This window comes from Mustelus asterias, chromosome 4, assembly GCF_964213995.1.
Source record: "Mustelus asterias chromosome 4, sMusAst1.hap1.1, whole genome shotgun sequence".
Classification (NCBI taxonomy): Eukaryota; Metazoa; Chordata; class Chondrichthyes; order Carcharhiniformes; family Triakidae; genus Mustelus; species Mustelus asterias.
The window spans coordinates 83,380,323-83,401,766 of NC_135804.1; the positions used below are offsets into that span (position 1 = coordinate 83,380,323).

At 45.4% G+C, this 21,444-nt stretch overlaps 1 protein-coding gene and 1 long non-coding RNA gene across 2 annotated transcripts in view; one reads left to right on the plus strand and one right to left on the minus strand.

The window, feature by feature from the left end:
- The window catches only part of LOC144492821 (uncharacterized), a 105,748-nt gene extending 103,824 nt beyond the window's left edge, over positions 1-1,924 (plus strand). Inside the window, exon 3 of the long non-coding RNA XR_013497642.1 lies at positions 583-1,924. This is a non-coding gene — a long non-coding RNA (uncharacterized LOC144492821). The remainder of the gene's footprint in view (positions 1-582) is intronic.
- Positions 1-21,444, minus strand: part of LOC144492818 (connector enhancer of kinase suppressor of ras 2) — a 751,457-nt gene that overhangs the window by 69,725 nt on the left and 660,288 nt on the right. The window lies entirely within an intron of this gene.

Consider the following 21,444-nt stretch of genomic DNA (forward strand, 5'->3'; position numbering starts at 1 on the left):
TTAGAGGGATTAGTGGGTAAAATATGTAGGGATATGGGGGTAGGGCCTGGGTGGGATTGTGGTCGGTGCAGACTCGATGGGCCGAATGGCCTCTTTCTGTACTATAGGGTTTCTATGATTTCTATGATATCACATGATATAACTAGCTCTAGGGAGAATGCATCAAAATCAGCCCATTCCCAGTAAGATACATTGACATGCGCTCCGAATTAAATATACCAACACAGGCCAGGTCTGCGTAGAAAATATTGACATGCCCGAGCGCTACTTAGAATATATCAAGTGCCAGCTCCAGATAGAATGTAAGAAAATCGGTCAGCTCTCAAAAATATCTGACAACAGTCCCAATGAAATATCTCAAATGTTCATAATTTTGTAATATATCAGTCTTGTAGTTGGATGATGCAATGGTCTCGTCACTACATGCAGACCAAGGACTTCAAAAATGAAAAGTGAATAAATTTGACCATGAGTACTAGGTTTGGGTGAAAGGCCATTGATCTGAAACAGTAACACTGTTCCTCTCTTCACTGATGCTACCAGACTTGCTGGTAGTTCTCATATTTTCTATTTTTATTTTAGATTTCCAGCATTTATGCTATATGGAATTTTATTGACAAGATCACAGGGGGATCTACTGGACAGAACTTTCAATTCCCATCATCCCATCAGAGGCGGGAAGGCCCAAAGTTTGGAGCCAAGGATTGGCATGCTGGGTTCTGCATGGTCTTAGAACAAAGAACAAAGAAAATTATAGCACAGCAACAGGCCCTTCAGCCCTCCAAGCCTGCACCGACCATGCTGTCTGACTGAACTAAAACCCTACTCTTTTTTGGACCATACCCTTCTATTCCCATCCTATCATGTATTTGTCAAGACGCCACTTAAAAGTCACTACTGTATCTATTTCCACTACCTCCCCCGGCAGCGAGTTCCAGGCACCCACTACCCTCTGTGCAAAAAAACTTGCCTCGTACATATCCTTTAAACCTTTCCCCTCGCACCTTAAACCTATGCCCCTTAGCAATTGACTCTTCCACCCTGGGAAAAAGCTTCTGACTATCCACTCTGTCCATGCCCCTCATACTCTTGTAGACTTCTATCAGGTCACCCCTCAACCTCCGTCGTTCCATTGAGAACAAACCAAGTTTCTCCAACCTCTCCTCATAGCTAATGCCCTCCATATCAGGCAACATCCTGGTAAATCTTTTCTGTACCCTCTCCAAAGCCTCCACATCCTTCTGGTAGTGTGGCGACCAGAATTGAACACTGTACTCCAAGTGTGGTTCTATAAAGCTGAAACGTGACTTGCCAATTTTTAAACTCAATGCCCCGGCCGATGAAGGCAAGCATGCCATATGCCTTCTTGACTACCTTCTCCACCTGCGTTGCCACTTTCAGTGACCTGTGTACTTGCACACCCAGATCCCTCTGCCTATCTATACTCTTAAAGGTTCTGCCATTTACTGTATATTTTTCATCTGTATTAGACCTTCCAAAATGCATTACCTCACATTTGTCCAGATTGAACTCCATCTGCCATCTCTCCAACCGATCTATATCCTGCTGAATCCTCTGGCAACCCTCATTGCTATCCGCACTTCCGCCAACCTTTGTGTAGTCCGCAAACTTACTAATCAAACCGGTTACACTTTCCTCCATGTGGTGAACCATTGTTGGTTCCCACCAGGTAGTGCTGAGCCATGGTCTGGCCAGTACTATGAGTCTGTAGATATGTTACTGTTGGGGTTAGGGTTGGGCTGTTCTACCTGTTAATATAGTCCTATGGTACACCCCAGTTGGCTCCGCCTCCTGGGAGAGGTATAAAGGTCACTGCTCTGCCTGGTGACCCTTTAGTCTGGGATCATATACTGTATATAGTAGCTCTGTTATTGTTGGCAATAAAAGCCTTTATTTCCCGAGTACATCCAGCCTCTCGTGTGTTATATCGCGCATCAATTTTATTGCCAACAAGTAAATTCTTTTTTTTTTGAAAAAAAAACGACAAAAGAAAACATGGAGCAAATGCTTAAACCCGAACGGCTTATGTTGGACCCACGTGCGGCGGGAGCATCGAACACTTTCGACCACTGGTTGAAGTGTTTCCAAGATTACCTCGACGCCTCCACAGCGGTCACCGACGACGCCGACAGACTCCGGGTCCTCCACGCGAGGGTAAGCGACGCTGTATACTTAGCGATCCGTGGGGCCACCGACTACAAAGGGGCCCTTTCTCGAGCTTCTCAAGAAGCGATACAACAAACCGCCGAATGAGATCCATGCTCGACACCTTCTAGCCACTCGACGGCGGCAGCCCGGTGAAACAACGGAACAGTACGCGTGCGAGCTTCAGCAGCTAGCCAGAGCCTGCAACTGCAAGTCAGTGTCGGCAGCCCAGTACATGAGCGACCTAGTTCGAGATGCGTTCGTGGCGGGAATCGGCTCGTCGTACATCCGCCTTCGGCTGTTGGAGCAAGGTAACCTTGATCTCACTAAAACCATAGAGTTAGCTGACGCTCTAGAAACGGCCTCCAAAAGTCTGGAGATGTACCCCGACGACCACGTGGAGACATTGTGGCAGGGGCAGTCGCAGACTCCACTTTATTCAGCGGGACCGAAAAACTGCGCGATTGCGTTTCCAGCCTCGGACCTGACGACGGCAGCAGCTCCAGGTGGCCCGCAGTGTTACTTCTGTGGGGGGGTGAAACACCCTCGGCAGCGATGTCCAGCTAAAGCGGTGTTGTGTTCCGCCTACGGCAAGAAGGGGCATTATTCCAAAGTATGCCGGTCCAAACCTCCATCCAAAAACAGCAGTGCGGCGTGTGACTCCCCGGAGCCGGCCTCCTTGTCTTCTGCGTCTTCAAGGTCTTCTACCACGTGCGATTCCAGGACATCGCCATTCCGAACGACGGAGTCGCAAGACACGTGCGACCTGCAGGGGCCGCAGGCTTTGGCGCCATCGTCCACGTGCGACCTATGGGGGCAGCCATTTTGGTCGGCACCGACCGCGAATGACCAGCAGGGGTCGTCATCAACCATCTCAGCTGCCTGCAGTTGCACCCACGAACCAACGGTGGCGTCGATCATCCTGGACCAGGCCAAGCCTCAAGGACTCGACAAGTCCATGATGGACATACAGGTAAACAGACGCCCGGTTTATTGTTTGTTTGACAGCGGGAGCACGGAGAGCTTCATTCACCCGGACACCGTGAAGCGGTGTGGCCTCCAGATTCGGACTGTCAAGCAGACAATTTCGATGGCATCAAGGTCCCGGTCTGTCACCGTGCTAGGGAGCTGCGTGGTCAATCTGACGGTGCAGGGCACAGTTTACGAGAACTTCAGGCTCCTTGTGTTACCGCACCTTTGCGCGCCAATACTCCTAGGACTAGATTTTATGGTCCACTTGAAGAGTGTAACCCTGCAGTACGATGGGCCACTCCCTCCGCTTTCAGTGGGAGACCCGCAGCCTCTAAATTGCCCAACGCGCTCCACATGTAGTCTCTCAACGCTTAGGATTACCACACCCTCCCTATTCCAGAATCTCATGCCAGGCTGCAAGCCCATCGCAACAAACAGCAGGCGTTACAGCGCTGAGGATCGGATCTTCATTCGATCTGAAGTTCAGCGGCTCCTCAAGGAAGGGATCATCCAACCTAGCGCTAGTCCTTGGAGAGCGCAAGTCGTGGTGGCTAAGAATGGGAACAAACCCCGGATGGTCATAGACTATAGTCAGACCATCAACAGATACACGCAGCTGGATGCGTATCCCCTCCCGCGCATATCTGACATGGTCAACCAGATTGCTCAGTACCGGGTGTTCTCCACCATCGACTTAAAATCTGCTCATCACCAGCTCCCCATTCGCCCAGAGGACCGACAATACACGGCCTTTGAGGCGGATGGTCGCCTGTACCATTTTTTTAAGGGTTCCTTTTGGTGTCACGAATGGGGTCTCGGTCTTCCAGCATGCTATGGACCGAATGGTGGACCAGAACGGGCTGCGGGCTACCTTCCCGTACCTGGATAACGTCACCATCTGCGGCCATGACCAGCAGGACCACGATGCCAACCTTCTTAGATTCTTACGCACTGCATCTCGCCTGAATCTGACCTACAACAAGGAGAAGTGTGTATTTCGCACGCGCCGCCTAGCTATCCTCGGATACGTGGTGGAAAACGGGGTCCTTGGCCCTGATCCAGACCGTATGCGTCCTCTCCTCGAACTTCCCCTGCCCACTAGCATCAAAGCACTGAGAAGATGTTTAGGCTTCTTCTCATACTATGCACAGTGGGTTCCCAATTACGCGGACAAAGCCCGTCCGCTCATCAAGTCTACCTCTTTTCCCCGAGCAACAGAGGCTCGCTTAGCCTTTGCAAGAATAAAAGCCGACATCGTGAAAGCCACGATGCACGCTATCGATGAGTCCATCCCCTTCCAGGTGGAGAGTGATGCATCTGATTTCGCCCTGGCCGCCACACTCTCTGGCCGCCACAATCTCGCAGCAGACACAGAGGAATTCATCAGGCGAATGAGGCTGAGGGAGTTCTTCCACAAACCCCAAGAGGCCAGCAATGAACACAATGAGACAGCCAATGAACCGGAACAGCCGACAGACAGCCCCGAACATCACCCAAGCACAACGTAACGCCATCCACGCTCTCAAGACCAACCGCAACATTGTCATCAAACCAGCAGACAAAGGAGGGGCCATCGTCATACTGAACAGAACGGATTACTGCAAAGAAGTGTACCGACAACTCAACAACGAGGAACACTACAGACAGTTACCTGCAGATCCGACCAAAGAACACACCCGTCAACTCAACACTCTGATCAAGACCTTTGATCCGGACCTTCAGAACACCCTCCGTGCTCTCATCCCACGTACTCCCCGCGTTGGAGATCTCTACTGCCTCCCGAAGATACACAAGGCAAACACACCCGGCCGTCCCATCGTATCGGGCAATGGGACCCTGTGCGAGAACCTCTCCGGCTATGTCGAGGGCATCCTGAAACCCATTGTACAAAGAACCCCCAGCTTTTGTCGCGACACGACGGACTTCCTACAGAAACTCGGCACACATGGAGCAGTTGAACCAGGAGCGCTCCTCGTCACAATGGATGTCTCAGCACTCTACACCAGCATCCCCCATGACGATGGCATTGCTGCAACGGCCTCAGTGCTCAGCGCCAACAATTGCCAGTTTCCAGATGCAATTTTACATCTCATCCGCTTCATCCTGGACCACAATATCTTCACCTTCAACAACCAGTTCTTCATCCAGACACACGGAACAGCCATGGGGACCAAATTTGCACCTCAATATGCCAACATCTTCATGCACAGGTTCGAACAAGACTTCTTCACCGCACGGGACCTTCAACCGATGCTATACACTAGATACATCGATGACATTTTCTTCCTTTGGACTCATGGTGAATAATCACTGAAACAACTCTATGATGACATCAACAAGTTCCATCCCACCATCAGACTCACCATAGACTACTCTCCGGAATCGGTTGCATTCTTGGACACACGCATCTCCATTAAGGACGGTCACCTCAGCACCTCACTGTACCGCAAGCCCACGGATAACCTCACGATGCTCCACTTCTCCAGCTTCCACCCTAAACACGTTAAAGAAGCCATCCCCTACGGACAAGCCCTCCGTATACACAGGATCTGCTCGGATGAGGAGGATCGCAACAGACACCTCCAGACGCTGAAAGATGCCCTCATAAGAACAGGATATGGCGCTAGACTCATTGATCAACAGTTCCAACGCGCCACAGCGAAAAACCGCACCGACCTCCTCAGAAGACAAACACGGGACACAGTGGACAGAGTACCCTTCGTTGTCCAGTACTTCCCCGGAGCGGAGAAGCTACGGTATCTCCTCCGGAGCCTTCAACATGTCATTGCTGAAGACGAACATCTCGCCAAGGCCATCCCCACACCCCCACTTCTTGCCTTCAAACAACCGCACAACCTCAAACAGACCATTGTCCGCAGCAAACTACCCAGCCTTCAGGAGAACAGTGACCAAGACACCACACAACCCTGCCACAGCAACCTCTGCAAGACGTGCCGGATCATCGACACAGATGCCATCATCTCACGTGAGAACACCATCCACCAGGTACACGGTACATACTCTTGCAACTCGGCCAACGTTGTCTACCTGATACGCTGCAAGAAAGGATGTCCCGAGGCATGGTACATTGGGGAAACTATGCAGACGCTGCGACAACGGATGAATGAACACCGCTCGACAATCACCAGGCAAGACTGTTCTCTTCCTGTTGGGGAGCACTTCAGCGGTAACGGGCATTCGGCCTCTGATATTCGGGTAAGCGTTCTCCAAGGCGGCCTTCGCGACACACGATAGCGCAGAGTCGCTGAGCAGAAACTGATAGCCAAGTTCCGCACACACAAGGACGGCCTCAACCGGGATATTGGGTTTATGTCACACTATTTGTAACTCCCACAGTTGCGTGGACCTGCAGAGTTTCACTGGCTGTCTTGTCTGGAGACAATACACATCTTTTTAGCCTGTCTTGATGCTCTCTCCACTCCCATTGTTTTGTTTCTTAAAGACTGGATTAGTTGTAAGTATTCGCATTCCAACCATTATTCATGTAAATTGAGTCTGTGTCTTTATAAGTTCTGTTTGTGAACAGAATTCCCACTCACCTGAAGAAGGGGCTCAGAGCCTCGAAAGCTTGTGTGGCTTTTGCTACCAAATAAACCTGTTGGACTTTAACCTGGTGTTGTTAAACTTCTTACTGCGCCACACTTAACCAGGCGGGCAGACCCGTCGCCTTTTTCTCTCGCACCCTCCAAGGCCCTGAAATTCGACATTCGGCGGTGGAAAAGGAGGCCCAGGCCATTGTGGAGGCCGTTCGGCATTGGCGCCATTACTTGGCGGGTAAACGGTTCACTCTACTCACGGACCAGCGGTCCGTGGCGTTCATGTTCAACAACACGTTACGGGGTAAGATCAAGAATGATAAAATCTTGAGGTGGAGAATCGAACTCTCCACCTACAATTATGATATCATGTACCGTCCAGGGAAGCTCAACGAGCCCTCGGATGCCCTGTCGCGTGGAACATGCGCTAGTATGCAGGAGAATCGATTGCAGGCTCTCCACAATGACCTCTGCCATCCGGGGGTCACTCGGCTCTTCCACTTCATAAAGGCCCGGAATCTACCCTACTCGGTGGAGGATGTCAGGTCCATAACCAGAAGCTGCCGGGTATGCGCGGAATGCAAACCGCACTTCTACCGACCTGACAGGGCACACCTCGTTAAGGCCACTCGTCCCTTCGAAAGACTGAGTGTGGACTTTAAGGGCCCCCTTCCCTCGACAGATCGGAACGTGTACTTCCTCAATGTGGTTGACAAGTACTCACGATTCCCTTTTGTCATTCCCTGTTCTGATATGACCGCTGCCACGGTTATCAAGGCATTTCGTGATCTTTTCACCCTGTTCGGTTACCCCTGTTATATCCACAGCGATAGGGGCTCGTCGTTCATGAGCGATGACTTGAGGCAATACCTGCTCTCATATGGGATTGCCTCTAGTAGAACCACGAGCTACAACCCAAGGGGTAACGGACAGGTCGAACGAGAGAATGCTACAGTCTGGAAGGCTGTCTTACTGGTGTTGAGGTCTAAAGGTCTTCCAGTCTCCCTTTGGCAAGAGGTACTCCCTGATGCGCTCCATTCCATACGCTCACTCCTGTGTACGGCAAACAACGCTACTCCTCATGAGAGAATGTTTTCATTCCCTAGGAAGTCTTCCTCGGGGACCTCATTACCGTCTTGGTTGACGTACTCAGGACATGCGGCGGCATGTTAGGACCCGGTACGGTACGGTAGCACAGTGGTTAGCACTGCTGCTTCACAGCTCCAGGGTCCCGGGTTCGATTCCCGGCTCGGGTCACTGTCTGTGTGGAGTTTGCACATTCTTCTCGTGTCTGCGTGGGTTTCCTCCGGGTGCTCCGGTTTCCTCCCACAGTCCAAAGATGTGCGGGTTAGGTTGATTGGCCAGGTTAAAAATTGCCCCTTAGAGTCCTGGGATGCGTAGGTTAGAGGGATTAGCGGGTAAAATATGTGGGGTGGGATTGTGGTCGGTGCAGACTCGATGGGCCGAATGGCCTCCTTCTGCACTGTAGGGTTTCTATGATTTCTATGACCCGCAAGTCCGACCCTTTGGTTGAACAGGTCCATCTCCTCCACGCCAACCCTCAGTATGCCTACGTGGCATATCCTGACGGGCGAGAGGACACGGTCTCGATTCGAGATCTGGCGCCAGCAGGGGGCTTGGAAACCCCTGTCGCTCCCACACCTCCTGTTAGGGACCCCCCAACCATTATTTCCCCTCCTGACATGGCGCGGGCAGTATCGGGACCACCACTTAATCCTCTTACTCCCGTGTACAGCTTGCCTGAGTCCAAGAGATGGTCGCCACTTCAAGGCGTGCCCGAGTTCAGCGGATTGTCACCACCTCGTGGTCTACCGGCCCGTGAGGCACTGGAGGAGTCACTGGACACCGCCTTGGAGAGAACGTCACCGCGATTGCCTGAACCGATGTCATCGCCGGTGTTGAGGAGGTCACAGCGACGGTGCGGTCCCCCAGACCGTTTGAACTTATAGACAGATGAACAATTGTTCTGTGTTCTGTACCCCGCCGGCCTTTGTTTTCAGAGGGGTGAATGTGGTGAACCATTGTTGGTTCCCACCAGGTAGTGCTGAGCCATGGTCTGGCCAGTTCTATGAGTCTGTAGATATGTTACTGTTGGGGTTAGGGTTGGGCTGTTCTACCTGTTAATATAGTCCTATGGTACACCCCAGTTGGCTCCGCCTCCTGGGAGAGGTATAAAGGTCACTGCTCTGCCTGGTGACCCTTTAGTCTGGGATCGTATACTGTATATAGTAGCTCTGTTATTGTTGGCAATAAAAGCCTTTATTTCCCGAGTACATCCAGCCTCTCGTGTGTTATATCGCGCATCACTCCAAATCATTTATATATATTACAAACCGCAAAGGTCCCAGCACTGATCCCTGAGGAATGCCACTTGTCACAGTCCTCCATTCAGAAATGCACCCTTCCACTTCTACCCTCTGTCTTCTATGACCGAGTCAGTTCTGAATCCATCTTGCCAGCTCAACTCTGCAACATCACCTTCTGTACCAGTCTGCCGTGAGGGACCTTGTCAAAGGCCTTACTGAAGTCATGTAGACAATATCCACTGCCCTAACCTCATCAATCATCTTCGTCACTTCCTCGAAAAACTTGATCAAGTTAGTGAGACACAATCTCCCCTTCACAAAACCATGTTGCTCTCACTAATATGTCCACTTATTTTTCAAATGGGAGTAAATCCTGTCTCGAAGAATCCTCTCCAATAATTTCACTACCACTGATGTAAGGCTCACCGGCCTGTAATTACCTGGGTTATCCTTGCTACCCTTCTTAAACAAAGGAACAACATTGGCTATTCTCCAATCTTCTGGGACCTCCCCTGTAGCCAGTGAGGATACAAAGATTTCTCTCAAGGCCCCAGCAATTTCCTCCCTTGCCTCTCTCAGTATTTTGGAGTATATCCCATCAGGCCCTGGGAACTTGTCTACCTTAAGTTTCTGAAGAACCCAATACCTCCTTTTTGATCTCAATATGACCCAAACTATCTACACACTCTTCCCCAGACTCATCATCCACCAAGTCCTTCTCTTTGGTGAATACTGACGCAAAGTACTAATTTAATACCTCGCCCATTTCCTCTGGCTCCACATATAGATTCCTTCCCCTGTCCTTGAGTGGGCCAACCCTCTCCCTGGCTACCCTCTTGCTCTTTATATATGTATAAAAAACCTTGGGATTTTCCTGCTGGCCAATGACTTTTTGTGACTCCTTTTAGCCCTCCTTACTCCTTGCTTAAGTTTCTTTCTACTTTCCTTGTATTCCACACTTGCTTCGTGTGTTCCCAGCCTCTTTGCCTTGACAAATGCTTCCTTTTCCTTTTTGACAAGGCTCACAATATCTCTCATTATCCAAGGTTCCCAAAACTTGCCGTACTTATCCTTCATCCTTACAGGAATGTGCTGGTCCTAAATTCCTATCAATTTACACTTGAAAGCCTCCCATATGCCAGATGATGATTTGCCCTCAAACATCTGCCCCCAATCTACATTCTTCAGTTCTTACCTAATATTGTTGTAATTAGCCTTCCCCCAATTTAGCACCTTCACCTGAGGACTACACTTATCTTTATCCATCGGTGCCTTAAAGCTTACTGAATTGTGGTCACTGTTCCTGAGCTGCTCCCCGACTGAAATGTCAACCACCTGGCCAGGCTCATTCCCCAATACCAGGTCCCGTACAGCCCCTTCCCTTTTTGGACTATACACACTGCTTCAAGAAGCTCTCATGGATGTCTTGTCACCTGTGGGCACTTTTCATTCTTGCCACTCGCCGATGCAAAATCACTGCCAGGGCAGAATCCCAGACAAAGGGGCAAGAAAGGGGGAACACTCTATTCCACTAGGGACCCCCCACCTGCCAGCACATTGAGCCAAAGCTGTAGCTGTTGACCAGTGGAGGGATTGTCCTGCACAGTGATGGCCAAACAGCTTTTTAAATATAAAGCCTTTAACCTTGTCTTGCACAGGTTGAACCTTCTCTCTCTTACACATCTCAAGACAGTAGGAGGTCAACTGATATGTCATTGTTGTGTGAGAATGGATGTTATTCAACAATAATGTGTGTGTGTGTGTGTGTGTGTGTGTGTAGATTAATGGAGGCCATTTGTCTGGAAGAGTTGTGGTATGAAAGGAACGATGTTGCTAAATACATGTATTTGTAATTAAGTGGTTTTATACATAAATAAGTAAAGTTTAGAAGTTTGCAGCAGGAGATAGAGAGGGACTTTATTATTATAAGCTGTTAAATTTGAAATGGGAGTTAAAGGCTTTTACAGCTTTCAAAGGTTTCATTAATAAATAAAGGAAGATTATTACATTTCAGTTGACCCCAAAGGTTGGGGCAATAGGAAAGACATGAAGGCTTTTTGTATTTTAGAAAAGTGTACTTGTGTTTATTTGTGGGTCTGATCAAGTAAGGAGTCTCTTGGGAGAAATGTTTTGTAAGGCTATTTTTACCTATGTAATCTTGTGTGCTGAAGTTTCCTTTTTTGCTTGTTAATAAATCATTCTCACTTTCAGAATACAAAAAAAGGGTATGGTCATTAACCCAAGTTTCCCTCTGAAATTTTGTTTGTTCCCCAATTTACATCTGCTGTGGTCATAACAGTTGGAAGGCCTTTTATTGGTCCTCCCGCTTCAATCGACTGTCCACCCTCCATCCCTACAAAAATCATGACAGGAGTCTGTCACTAATGCAACCCAGGGTCAGAACCTGGAATGTCATCTGACATTGGGGTCCCAACCCCAAAACAAAAATCCAGTCAATTATAATTGATGAATCCCTAATTAGGGATAGGATGAGATGAACAGTCCTCCCAATGACTGGATAGGCTGTGAAAATGGACAAAGTCAAGCAGTCAGTCAAGCTTTTAAAGAAGGAATTGCTAGCCACACCTTGGATTGGCATTGGTGAAGCTGACTCTATTCATGAGGGAATGGTGTGGCTGCTCATCTTTCTGTTTGGTCCTTTGCATGCCTGGAGGACATGTTAAGGCATCATGTGAAAAAAGGGTATTCTTTCTTTGTTCATTTTTCACTCCAACCCAGAAAGCATGGAGTCGAGGTGCTGACAGTGCTTGTGCACTTACTATTGGTCACTATTTACGTTGGTTAACAAACAGATTCAAATTTGGTTGCTCTATTTTGGGCAATACTAATAGTTTTTGAAAGAATAAGATATAAAATATAATGAGAGTAGCATCAATATTTATGTGTTCTGATGTGAAATGCCGGATAGTATCTGTCATTATATTAGGCAGCTTCATGCTCTAATAAATTTGTTGGTGAACCCGAGTCAGACAAATGCAGAAATCCATCTTCACACAGGCAAGCTACTGATATTGAGTGACAAATAGAAAGCAGTACATTCATCATGAAGTGGGCAGTTAGGACGAACCAGATTTCAAACAAACACTAGTCTATACTTGTTACACTAGAACAGTTTTCTAAAAGTAAAGCAATGGATAAAAAAATAAATAAAAGCCTTGCTTCCTGGTTCTGTAGGAACAGGTTCATAAGAGCGTTAAAATTTTCCTGCCATGTTTTCCTGACTGGTTTAAAGTAAAAAGCAGCAAATCTGACGTAGGGAACACGAGTCATAAATAAAATTAAAAGTCTCGTAAAGTGAAACCGCTAAGGACTTATCAAAACAGCTAACGAAGAGAACATCTGAAAAAATAATGCAAACTTATCAAATCCTTTGGTGCAAGCTCTTTCCTCTGCAGATATTTTTCCCATTGACAGCAATTTGTAACTTTCAAGACTGAGCAAAAAACAAAAGGAACCACCGCATATTCCATAATCATAATTTACCCATAGAATTACTTTCTTGGCCTTTTAATAAGTTCAAAGCCTTGGACTGCCTCAAAAGCCTGGGTTTCAATTGGATATTTGTTTCTCAGATCAGTGCAGCAGTTCCCAGCTTGACTGGATTTTTCAAAAAGCTAACTTTGGCTGTCACAGTATTCCGAAGTTTCTTTGTTTAAAATGACTTGAAGGTCATCTGGAGCAGTTTTTAAACACTAAACTTTGGACAAATTTCGAATTCAAACCATTTCTATTTTGAAAAGGGGAAGGAAAGATTTTGACAGAGAGAGATAAAGATAGAGATATGGGGCGGAATTTTCCCAAAATCTGCAGAAGTGTCAGGCTCTGACTGAAAACTAACAAGTATCTCTTGAGATGCACTGCCAAGTTTTCAGACCAGATCTTGAACCATTCTGTCAAAAGTAAATCGGGGAGGGGGTAGTTTATGCTGTCAGTCTGCTGGTGTGGGGCTTAATAGAGCCCGAAAGGGCAACTCCACAGAGATCAGGGTGCCATCTTTAAAGGGCACCCCGATCAGAACTGAGGTGAAACTCCCTCTCCAGCACCCCTCATCCCAACCATGAATGTATTGGGGCTCTTCCCACCATGACGCTATTATGGGGGGCTCCTCCCACGGCACAATTATTGGGGTCACTCCCCATCCCTCATAACCAACAACCACAGCAGCATCACCAGCACTCCCCTCCTCATTGCCAGGTTTCTCCCCCGACCCCGAATGCCAGGCCCACCCTCAATGCAGGGTCTCTCCTCAAAACCCACCCACTGCGTCACTGTCAAGTCTCCCAAGACTTCAGCGCTCTCCAGAACCCCCCCTTCCCCACACCACACATTATAGAAACCACCTCCCAATTGGGTCATCAAGAGGGCCTACCTCTGACTGCCCCGGCACAGGTTGGCACACAGTCTGGCACTGCCAGATTAGTGGGTAGTGCCAACCAGGAAGTGCCACCCTGTGCCAGGGCATGTTCCTCTCTCATCGGAGGGGGGGGGGGGGTTTACTTACCTTGGTTTCCTAGGGGGGGGGGGTTCCTCTCGACTGTTTCCCATATTCATAAAGCTGTTGTGAATCTCAACAACATTTTCAATATTAGGTGAGGGGGAGATCATGTGACAGGTTGGCCCTTTAATGATATGCAATTTCTTAAAATATATTTAACTCTCGTGGTATTATACACCCACATTCTCGCTGACAATGCACACGAGTGCAAAATTGCCCTGATGTAAAGGGAACAGCTGTGATAGGTACTGGAAGACCATAAAACAGATTTAATCATACAACTGTGAAATGTTTATTTTCTCAATGCTTACATCTGAAGGTTATTTTCTTTCAACCACAAATGAACTGAATTAAAAACTTTGCAGAGCAAAATAATTACATTCCCTTTGTGAGTTATAAGGTAATTGCACTGATTATAAACATCTAAATTAGTTTTATAAAATAATTCAATAAAACAGCAACTACAGTGTTTAAACACATTTTGCATTAAATGCTGGCTTCAGGCAGGGGCAGATCGACCCCATTACTCTTGTACCCTTCTTCTTTCAGCTGCCAATATCCCCTTCTCTCCCATCCCACCCTGTAATACTTCTGAGCTCTGAGACAGCATCCATGTGTAGTTCTGCACCACAATATCCAATTTCCTATTGCTCATAGCCTCTGGGAACAGTCTTCCAATCTTTTTCCACCATCAAAAATATCTGGCAGTGAACCCGGATCCTCACATACCAGACCCTGGACTCCCTATTCCAAGCTATTAGACCTCGGAATGAATTCTAGCCCTCCCTCGTACTCCAGACCCAATGCTGCAACAGTGTGACTCTCCGATTCATGAGAATGTGTATACTTTGCTCCAAGGCTTTGGAAACATACCCTTCCTGCACACTCTCAGGCAGTCCTGGGACTTGCCCTTTCCCTTTAGTGTTTTGAGCCACCAGCAGGCAGTAAAAGTTGCTGATGTCTCTCTGTAGTGACAGCAGACTCTGACTTCCACCCATGCTGCTCCCATAGTCCTGGACTGTAATGTCCTAACTATTCTTGGGGTTGTGGATTTTAAACAAAAAGAAAAAGGTCTGGTTTGCACATGTACGTTCAAAATTTAGTCTAGAAGCTCTTACCTGCACAGAATAGAAAATGAAATTAAAAGCAGTAGCCTCTGAAACATCCAAATTACATCACCATCAAAGCATGTGACTTGCTCTTAAAGCAATCATTCAAATACTTAAATATATAACACACCTCCCCTTTTACTTCTATAGTCTCAACAACAAATTACTACAATGTTATACATAGGATCACTAATACTCTAGACACAGTGCAATGCACCATTAATCATTATAAACAATCAATAAGAAAGTCAATTAAGAGGACGTCTATTCCCCTTTGGTTATACACAACGTTCTGAAATTTGGCTCTCCTTGACATGAGAAGTAAGATTTGGAACTTCAGTAGACACCTCTTCTCTTGGAACTAATTCTGCATCAGTCTCACGTAGCATAGACACAATCATCAGGGAACTCAAGTTCAACTAAGTCTTCCACAGTAGTATTCACAACACTAGAGATTAAAGAAGTTGGTACTTCTGGAGACCATTCTGAGAAATCATTTCGAGATGACAAAAATGGTAGTTCAAGGTCAATGATCAGTATATAATGTAAAATGATGACCATATAAATAATGATGAAACCTTTGTATGCCAAAAATTATATTCAATGTTTCTTTTTCTAACTGAGCATAGTTAGATTCAGCACTAGTCAGAGTACACAAAGCAAAAGCTATTGGTCATTCTTCTCCTGAAGACATAATATGTGAACTGCTGCCCCTACTCCATAAGGTGAAGCAAGCAGTAATGATAGCTTCAGATTAAAATGAACCAATACTTCAGACTTCTGCAAAGCATCTTTTACATCCTTGTAGGCTTTCTCACATTCAGTTGTCCAGTCACATGACTGTTTCACACAAACTGAATTATGCAATGCTTCAATAATGTGGTTAAGTTGAGAACAATAATAATTTATTAATCTAGAAAGGACCTCAATTGCATCATATTCATCAGACATGGCGCTTCTAAAATACTGTCCATGTTCCTAGATGCTTTATGTAGGCCTTTACCATCAATAATGCAACTGAAATCCTGGACTGACATCTGGAAAAGGTCATATTTTTCTTTCTTAATATGCAGATGTTCCAATGTTGCTTCTAAATTATTCAAGAGCTCCTGTTCACTGGACCCTGTAATTAGAATATCATCCGGATAATATTGTATACCAGAAAGACCACTGAAAATCAGATCCATCCATTGATGGAATAGGGCTGGTGCAGATGTTATTCCAAAAGACAATCTTTTATAGCGAAAAAGACCTTTACGAGGAACAATGGTAAGCAATGAACTGGCAACTCCGCTGTTTGCCCACTCAACCCTATGTTGGCCAAGATGTTACCTTTTAACAGCATAATCTCTTTCAAGCGTGTCCTTAAAACCACATCAGCAGACTTTAAAAAAGATGATTTAGCTTTTGCTGGTATGTAGTCTCAGGAATTAAAGATACAGCTGCACCTGTATCAGCCTCCATCCTAATAGGTTGTCCACTTAACTTCGGAATCACCCAGATACTGAGACTCACCCTGTATGAGTAAAATGTTCATTTCTGACATTTTATTCATCACAATCATAATTATTTTCTTCCATGTTGTGAATTATTTTTGTAGAATGCAACTTGTTCTTTTTCTTGAAGGTACCCAGGTTCTTCTTTTGAATGTTCTTCTCAGGGGAAGCTGGCCTAAGTCAACAAGCTTTTGCAATGTGACTCATTTTGCCACAATTCTTGCATTGATTATCATTGCTCAAGCATTCACACGCTGAATGGCCTATTTTTTAGCACATCTGTGACATGCCTGTTTCTGTTTTGACTTCTTATGGGCAGTTCCCAACTTGTGGATCTTCATTCCTGCACCAAATTGTGAAGCTTCTTTAGTAGCCAGTTCCAAAGACACTGCAATTTCTACTGCTGTGTTTAAAGTCAAAGCATGTTAGTAAGCAATCTTCTTTGCATAGCCTCATTTTGGAGACCACAAACCAAATGATCTCGAAGCGTATCTTCCAATGACTCAGCAAAGTCATAATGTCGTATCAGCCTTTTTAAGATTTCCACAAACTGAGCAATGCTTTTGCATTCCACTTGATTCCTTCAGTGGAACCTGAACCATTCTGTGTACGTCAGTGGCTTTGGAGAATAACACTCTTCAAGGATCTTTGTCAAGACATCATAAGTTTTGGTTCCTGGCTTTGCAAGATGAACCAAACCCCAAAGCAAATTGAAGATCTTACTTCCTATTGTACTGAGAAAAGTTGATACAGGCAACTCGCTTGCAATTTTATTTGCTTGTACAATGTACTGAAATGTTCTGCATAGGAACTCCATGGCTCATTTTCTTCATAAGGATCCATGGATCCTAATTGGCCCACCATTTCTTTTGCAGGCACTAGCAACTCAAAACTGCTCAGTGTATTTTTACTGTTTTCCCAGTACTCCCATTTTTACCCTGGAGACTGTTTGCTTGATGTATTTTTTCAAGAGGCCCAGCCATACAGCAATACATCCCTTACTTTCAAACATGCCAGATATTGCCTGGAATCGCACCCTTCTCTGATCAGAAAAAAATACCTCTTTTAAAACCACACAAAGAGCTTTTTTCCTTATTTGATCTTCACCTGACTGGAACTTTAATCTTTAATCCTGTTGTTGATTTTCCCCAGTCTTCTAATATTATAAATGTGAGGACCTACAATGATTCTTTTCTTACTCAGGATCTTTTCTCGATGAAACAAAATCCCGACTCATTGCCAATTTACTTTGTGTAATGTCCTAATTATGGTAGGGGTTGTGGGTTTTAAACAAAAAAGAAAAATACATGGTTTGCACGCAGAGATTTAAACTAACTAACAACAGATTTATTGAAAGAGATCTTGCCTGTACAGATTAGAAAATTAAACTAAAAGCAGGAGCACCTGAAACATCCCAATGACATCGCCATTAAATCATTTGACCTGTTCTTAAAACAATCATGCAACTGCTTAAATATATAACAGGGGCTCTCTTACAATTCTCTCCAGCATCCATTCTGCTGCAAACCTCTTACCTAATTCAAAACTTTACAACCTTTTCATTGCTGTATGCATGAGATTTTGAGATGATAGAGTGAGTGACCCTTCTCCTTTCAGGCTCTTAGTTACAAGGATGTTAACAGTGGCTTCCTCCAAAGGAGGGAAAATCTTTTAAGTTCAGAGCCCTCCTTCAGTTATGTCTGTTCTCTGAGAACACAGTAAGAAGTTTAACAACACCAGGTTAAAGTCCAACAGGTTTATTTGGTAGCAAAAGCCACACAAGCTTTCGAGGCTCTGAGCCAAGGGGCTCAGAGCCTCGAAAGCTTGTGTGGCTTTTGCTACCAAATAAACCTGTTGGACTTTAACCTGGTGTTGTTAAACTTCTTACTGTGTTTACCCCAGTCCAACGCCGGCATCTCCACATCTCTGAGAACAGACAGGCCTTCCTTTGGAGGAAACCACTGTTAACATCCTTGTAACTAAGAGCCTGAAAGGAGAAGGGTCACTCTCCCATAACGATAAGACTAACTCAGACGTTGCCTTACAATGTATTCACTGTTTAACAATATCTCAGCATAGAATGAGAGTCGAAGGTTGAATTTGAGGGTGCGCTGAGACTGCTCGCAAGAAGTCACCATGCTCCAGCACCATCTTTCTTTTGCATTGCTAGAGCAATCTATCACCATTGCCAATGGTTCAGAACTGTATGACTAATGCAGATATTGGCTTGTATTGTAACCACTGTTCAACGGTATCTCAACATTGCAAGAGCAGTCTTCCCACCACTGCCAATAGTTCAGAACTTGTCAATCCCTGCAAGATCCAACCATGCACATTCCAGAGGATATGGTTCGTGAGTTTGTGAGCACCAGGTGAGTTATTGAAAAGAAAGATAAACTTGCATTTATTCAAAAAGGGAGGGAGATAGAAATCAGGAAACCACAGGGCAGTTAGTCTAACATCTGTCATAGGGAAAATGTTAGAAGCCATTAAAGATGTTATAGCGAGGCAAATGGAAAAACTCAATGCACTAAGGCAGAGTCAACATGGCTTTGTGAAGGGGAAATCATGTTTCACCAATTTATTGAAGTTCTTTAAAGGAATTATATGTGCTATGAATAAAGAGGAACAGTGGATGTACTAAGATTTCCAGATGGCATTTGATAAGGTGCCAAAGGTTATTGTGGAACATAAAAGCTCATGGTATAGGGGTAACATATTGACATGGATAGAAGATTGGCTAACTAAAAAGAAACAAGAGCGTTGGTATAAATGGGTCTTCTACTGTTTGGCAGGATGTGACAAGTGGGATCAGTGCTGGGGCCTCAACTATTTACAATTTATCTAAATAACTTGGATGAAGGGATTGGAGATATGGTTGCTAAATGTACTGACGACACAAAGATAAGTTAGGAAAGTAAATTGTGAGGACAACATAAGGAGGCTACAAAAGGGATATAGATAGGTAAATGAGTAGGCAAAAATCTGGCAAATGGAGCACAATGTGGGCAAATGTGCGATTGTCCATCTTGGCAGAAAGAATTAAAAAAGCTTATTATCTAAATGGTTAGAGTTTGCAGAGCTGAGTTGCAGAGGGGTCTGGGTGTCCTAGTGCATGAATCACAAAAGATTGGTTGACAGTACAGTAGGTAATTAGGAAAGCTAATAGAATGTTATCATTTATTGTATGGGGAATCGATTACAAAAGAAGGGAGGTTATGCTTAAGTTGTACAGGGCATTAGTGAGACCACATCTGGAGTACTGTGTACAATATTGGTCTCCTAATTTAAGGAAAAATATAAATGCATTAGAAACAGTTCAGAGAAGGTTTACCAGTCTAATGCCAGGAATAAGCAGGTTATCTTATGAGGAAAGGTTGGAGAAGTTAGGTTGGTATCCACTCGAGTTCAGAAAATTAAGAGACGATTTGATCAGAACCTTTAAGATTCTGAGGGGTATTGACAGGGTGGATGTGGAAAGAATGTTCCTCTTGTCGGAGAATTTAGAACTAGGGGTCGCTGTTAAAAGATAAGGGGGTGCTCATTTAAGACAAAGATGAAGAGAATTATTTTCTCTCAGAGGTCATGAATCTCTGGAACTATCTTCCTCAAAAGGCAGTGGAAACAGAATCTTTGAATATTTTGAAGGCAGAGCTAGGTAGATTCTTGCGTAACAAGGGGGTGAAAGGTTATTGCGGGTAGGCAGGTTACAATCAGATCAGCCATGGTCTTATTGAATGGTACAGCAGACTCAAGGGGCTGAGTGGCCTACTCCTGCTTCTAATTCGTACGTACATATGTCCACATGCCTTTATACAGCACCTTTCATAACTTCTGACATGCCAACCTGCTTTGCAGCCAATTAAATACTTTTGGAATGTAACTACTATTGTAATGCAGCAAACAAAGTGGTAAATTACCCTCCACTAGCTTCTATACAAAACATTAGCATGACCAGATAATCTGTGCATGGGTGATCTTGGCTGCGGTCAGAATGCCAGGAATAACTCCTCTGCTCCCCTTTCAACTAGGACCACCAGGGTAAGCAAAGGAAGCCTTAGTCTAACACCTAATCTGAAATGCAAAACCTTTGACACTGCAATACTTCCTTCGTACTGGACTGTCAGCATAGATTTCATGCTCAAATCTCCAGAACGGATCTTGAGCTTTTGATTCAAATGTGAGAATGCTACCCACTGAGCCACAGTGAACACAACACTGAATGGAGGTGTCACTGGTAACGGCTACCAAAGAAGCAGAAACTTGAGACCCAGATTGACACATTTCCGATATCTCTGTGGTGAAATTTGTCAGCTTTGGCATCACGCTGTTACTCATCAATGGAGGGATGATAAAGCAGTTGTGGCCACACTGACCAATGCGCCAGTCACCTGCTCGATGGGCAGTGATATATTCCAGAAGATCGTTACGTTAACTTTGAGGTTGACGGGTATCTGAAAGCTGAAGTCGGTAATGACATTTATTGCCACTGGAAGTATAATCACCATGATACAAATTTCATATTGGTGTCATTGCAACAGAGGTACAGCATTGCAATTGGCTTTGAGCCTGAAATGCAGTTCTCCTCAATCAAAGTCAAATACGTGCGCCAGGTGTGACTGGCTGCTGCTGGTGGTGTGTGTTACTTGCCTCTAGTGCGCTCCCTGACATGTTTTATTTTTTTTTTATTTGTACCACTCCAACTATGAAATAATTAGATCATAAAAACTAGGAGCAGGAGTAGGCCAACTGGCCCTTCAAGCCTGCTGTGCCATTCAATAAGATCATGGATGATCTTTTTGTGGACTCAGCTCCACTTAACTACCTGCTCACCATAACCCTTAATTCCTTTACTGTTCAAAAATGTATCTATCCTTGCCTTAAAAACATTCAATGAGATAGCCTCAACTGCTTCACTGGGCAGGGAATTCCACAGATTCATAACCCTTTGGGTGAAGAAGTTCCTCCTCAACTTAGTCCTAAACCTGCTCCCCCTTATTTTGAGGCCATGTTCCGTAGTTCTAGTTTCACCCGCCAGTGGAAACAACTTCCCTGCTTCTAACCTTATCTATTCCTTTCATAATTGTATTTGTTTCTATAAGATCTCCCCTCATTCTTCTGAATTCCAATGAGTATAGCCCCAATCTACTCAGTCTCTCCTCATAAGCCAACCCTCTCAACTCCAGAATCAACTTAGTGAATCTCCTCTGTACCCCCTCCAGTGCCAGTATATCCTTTCTCAAGGAGACCAAAACTGTACACAGTACTCCAGGTGTGGCCCCACCAGCACCTTATACAGCT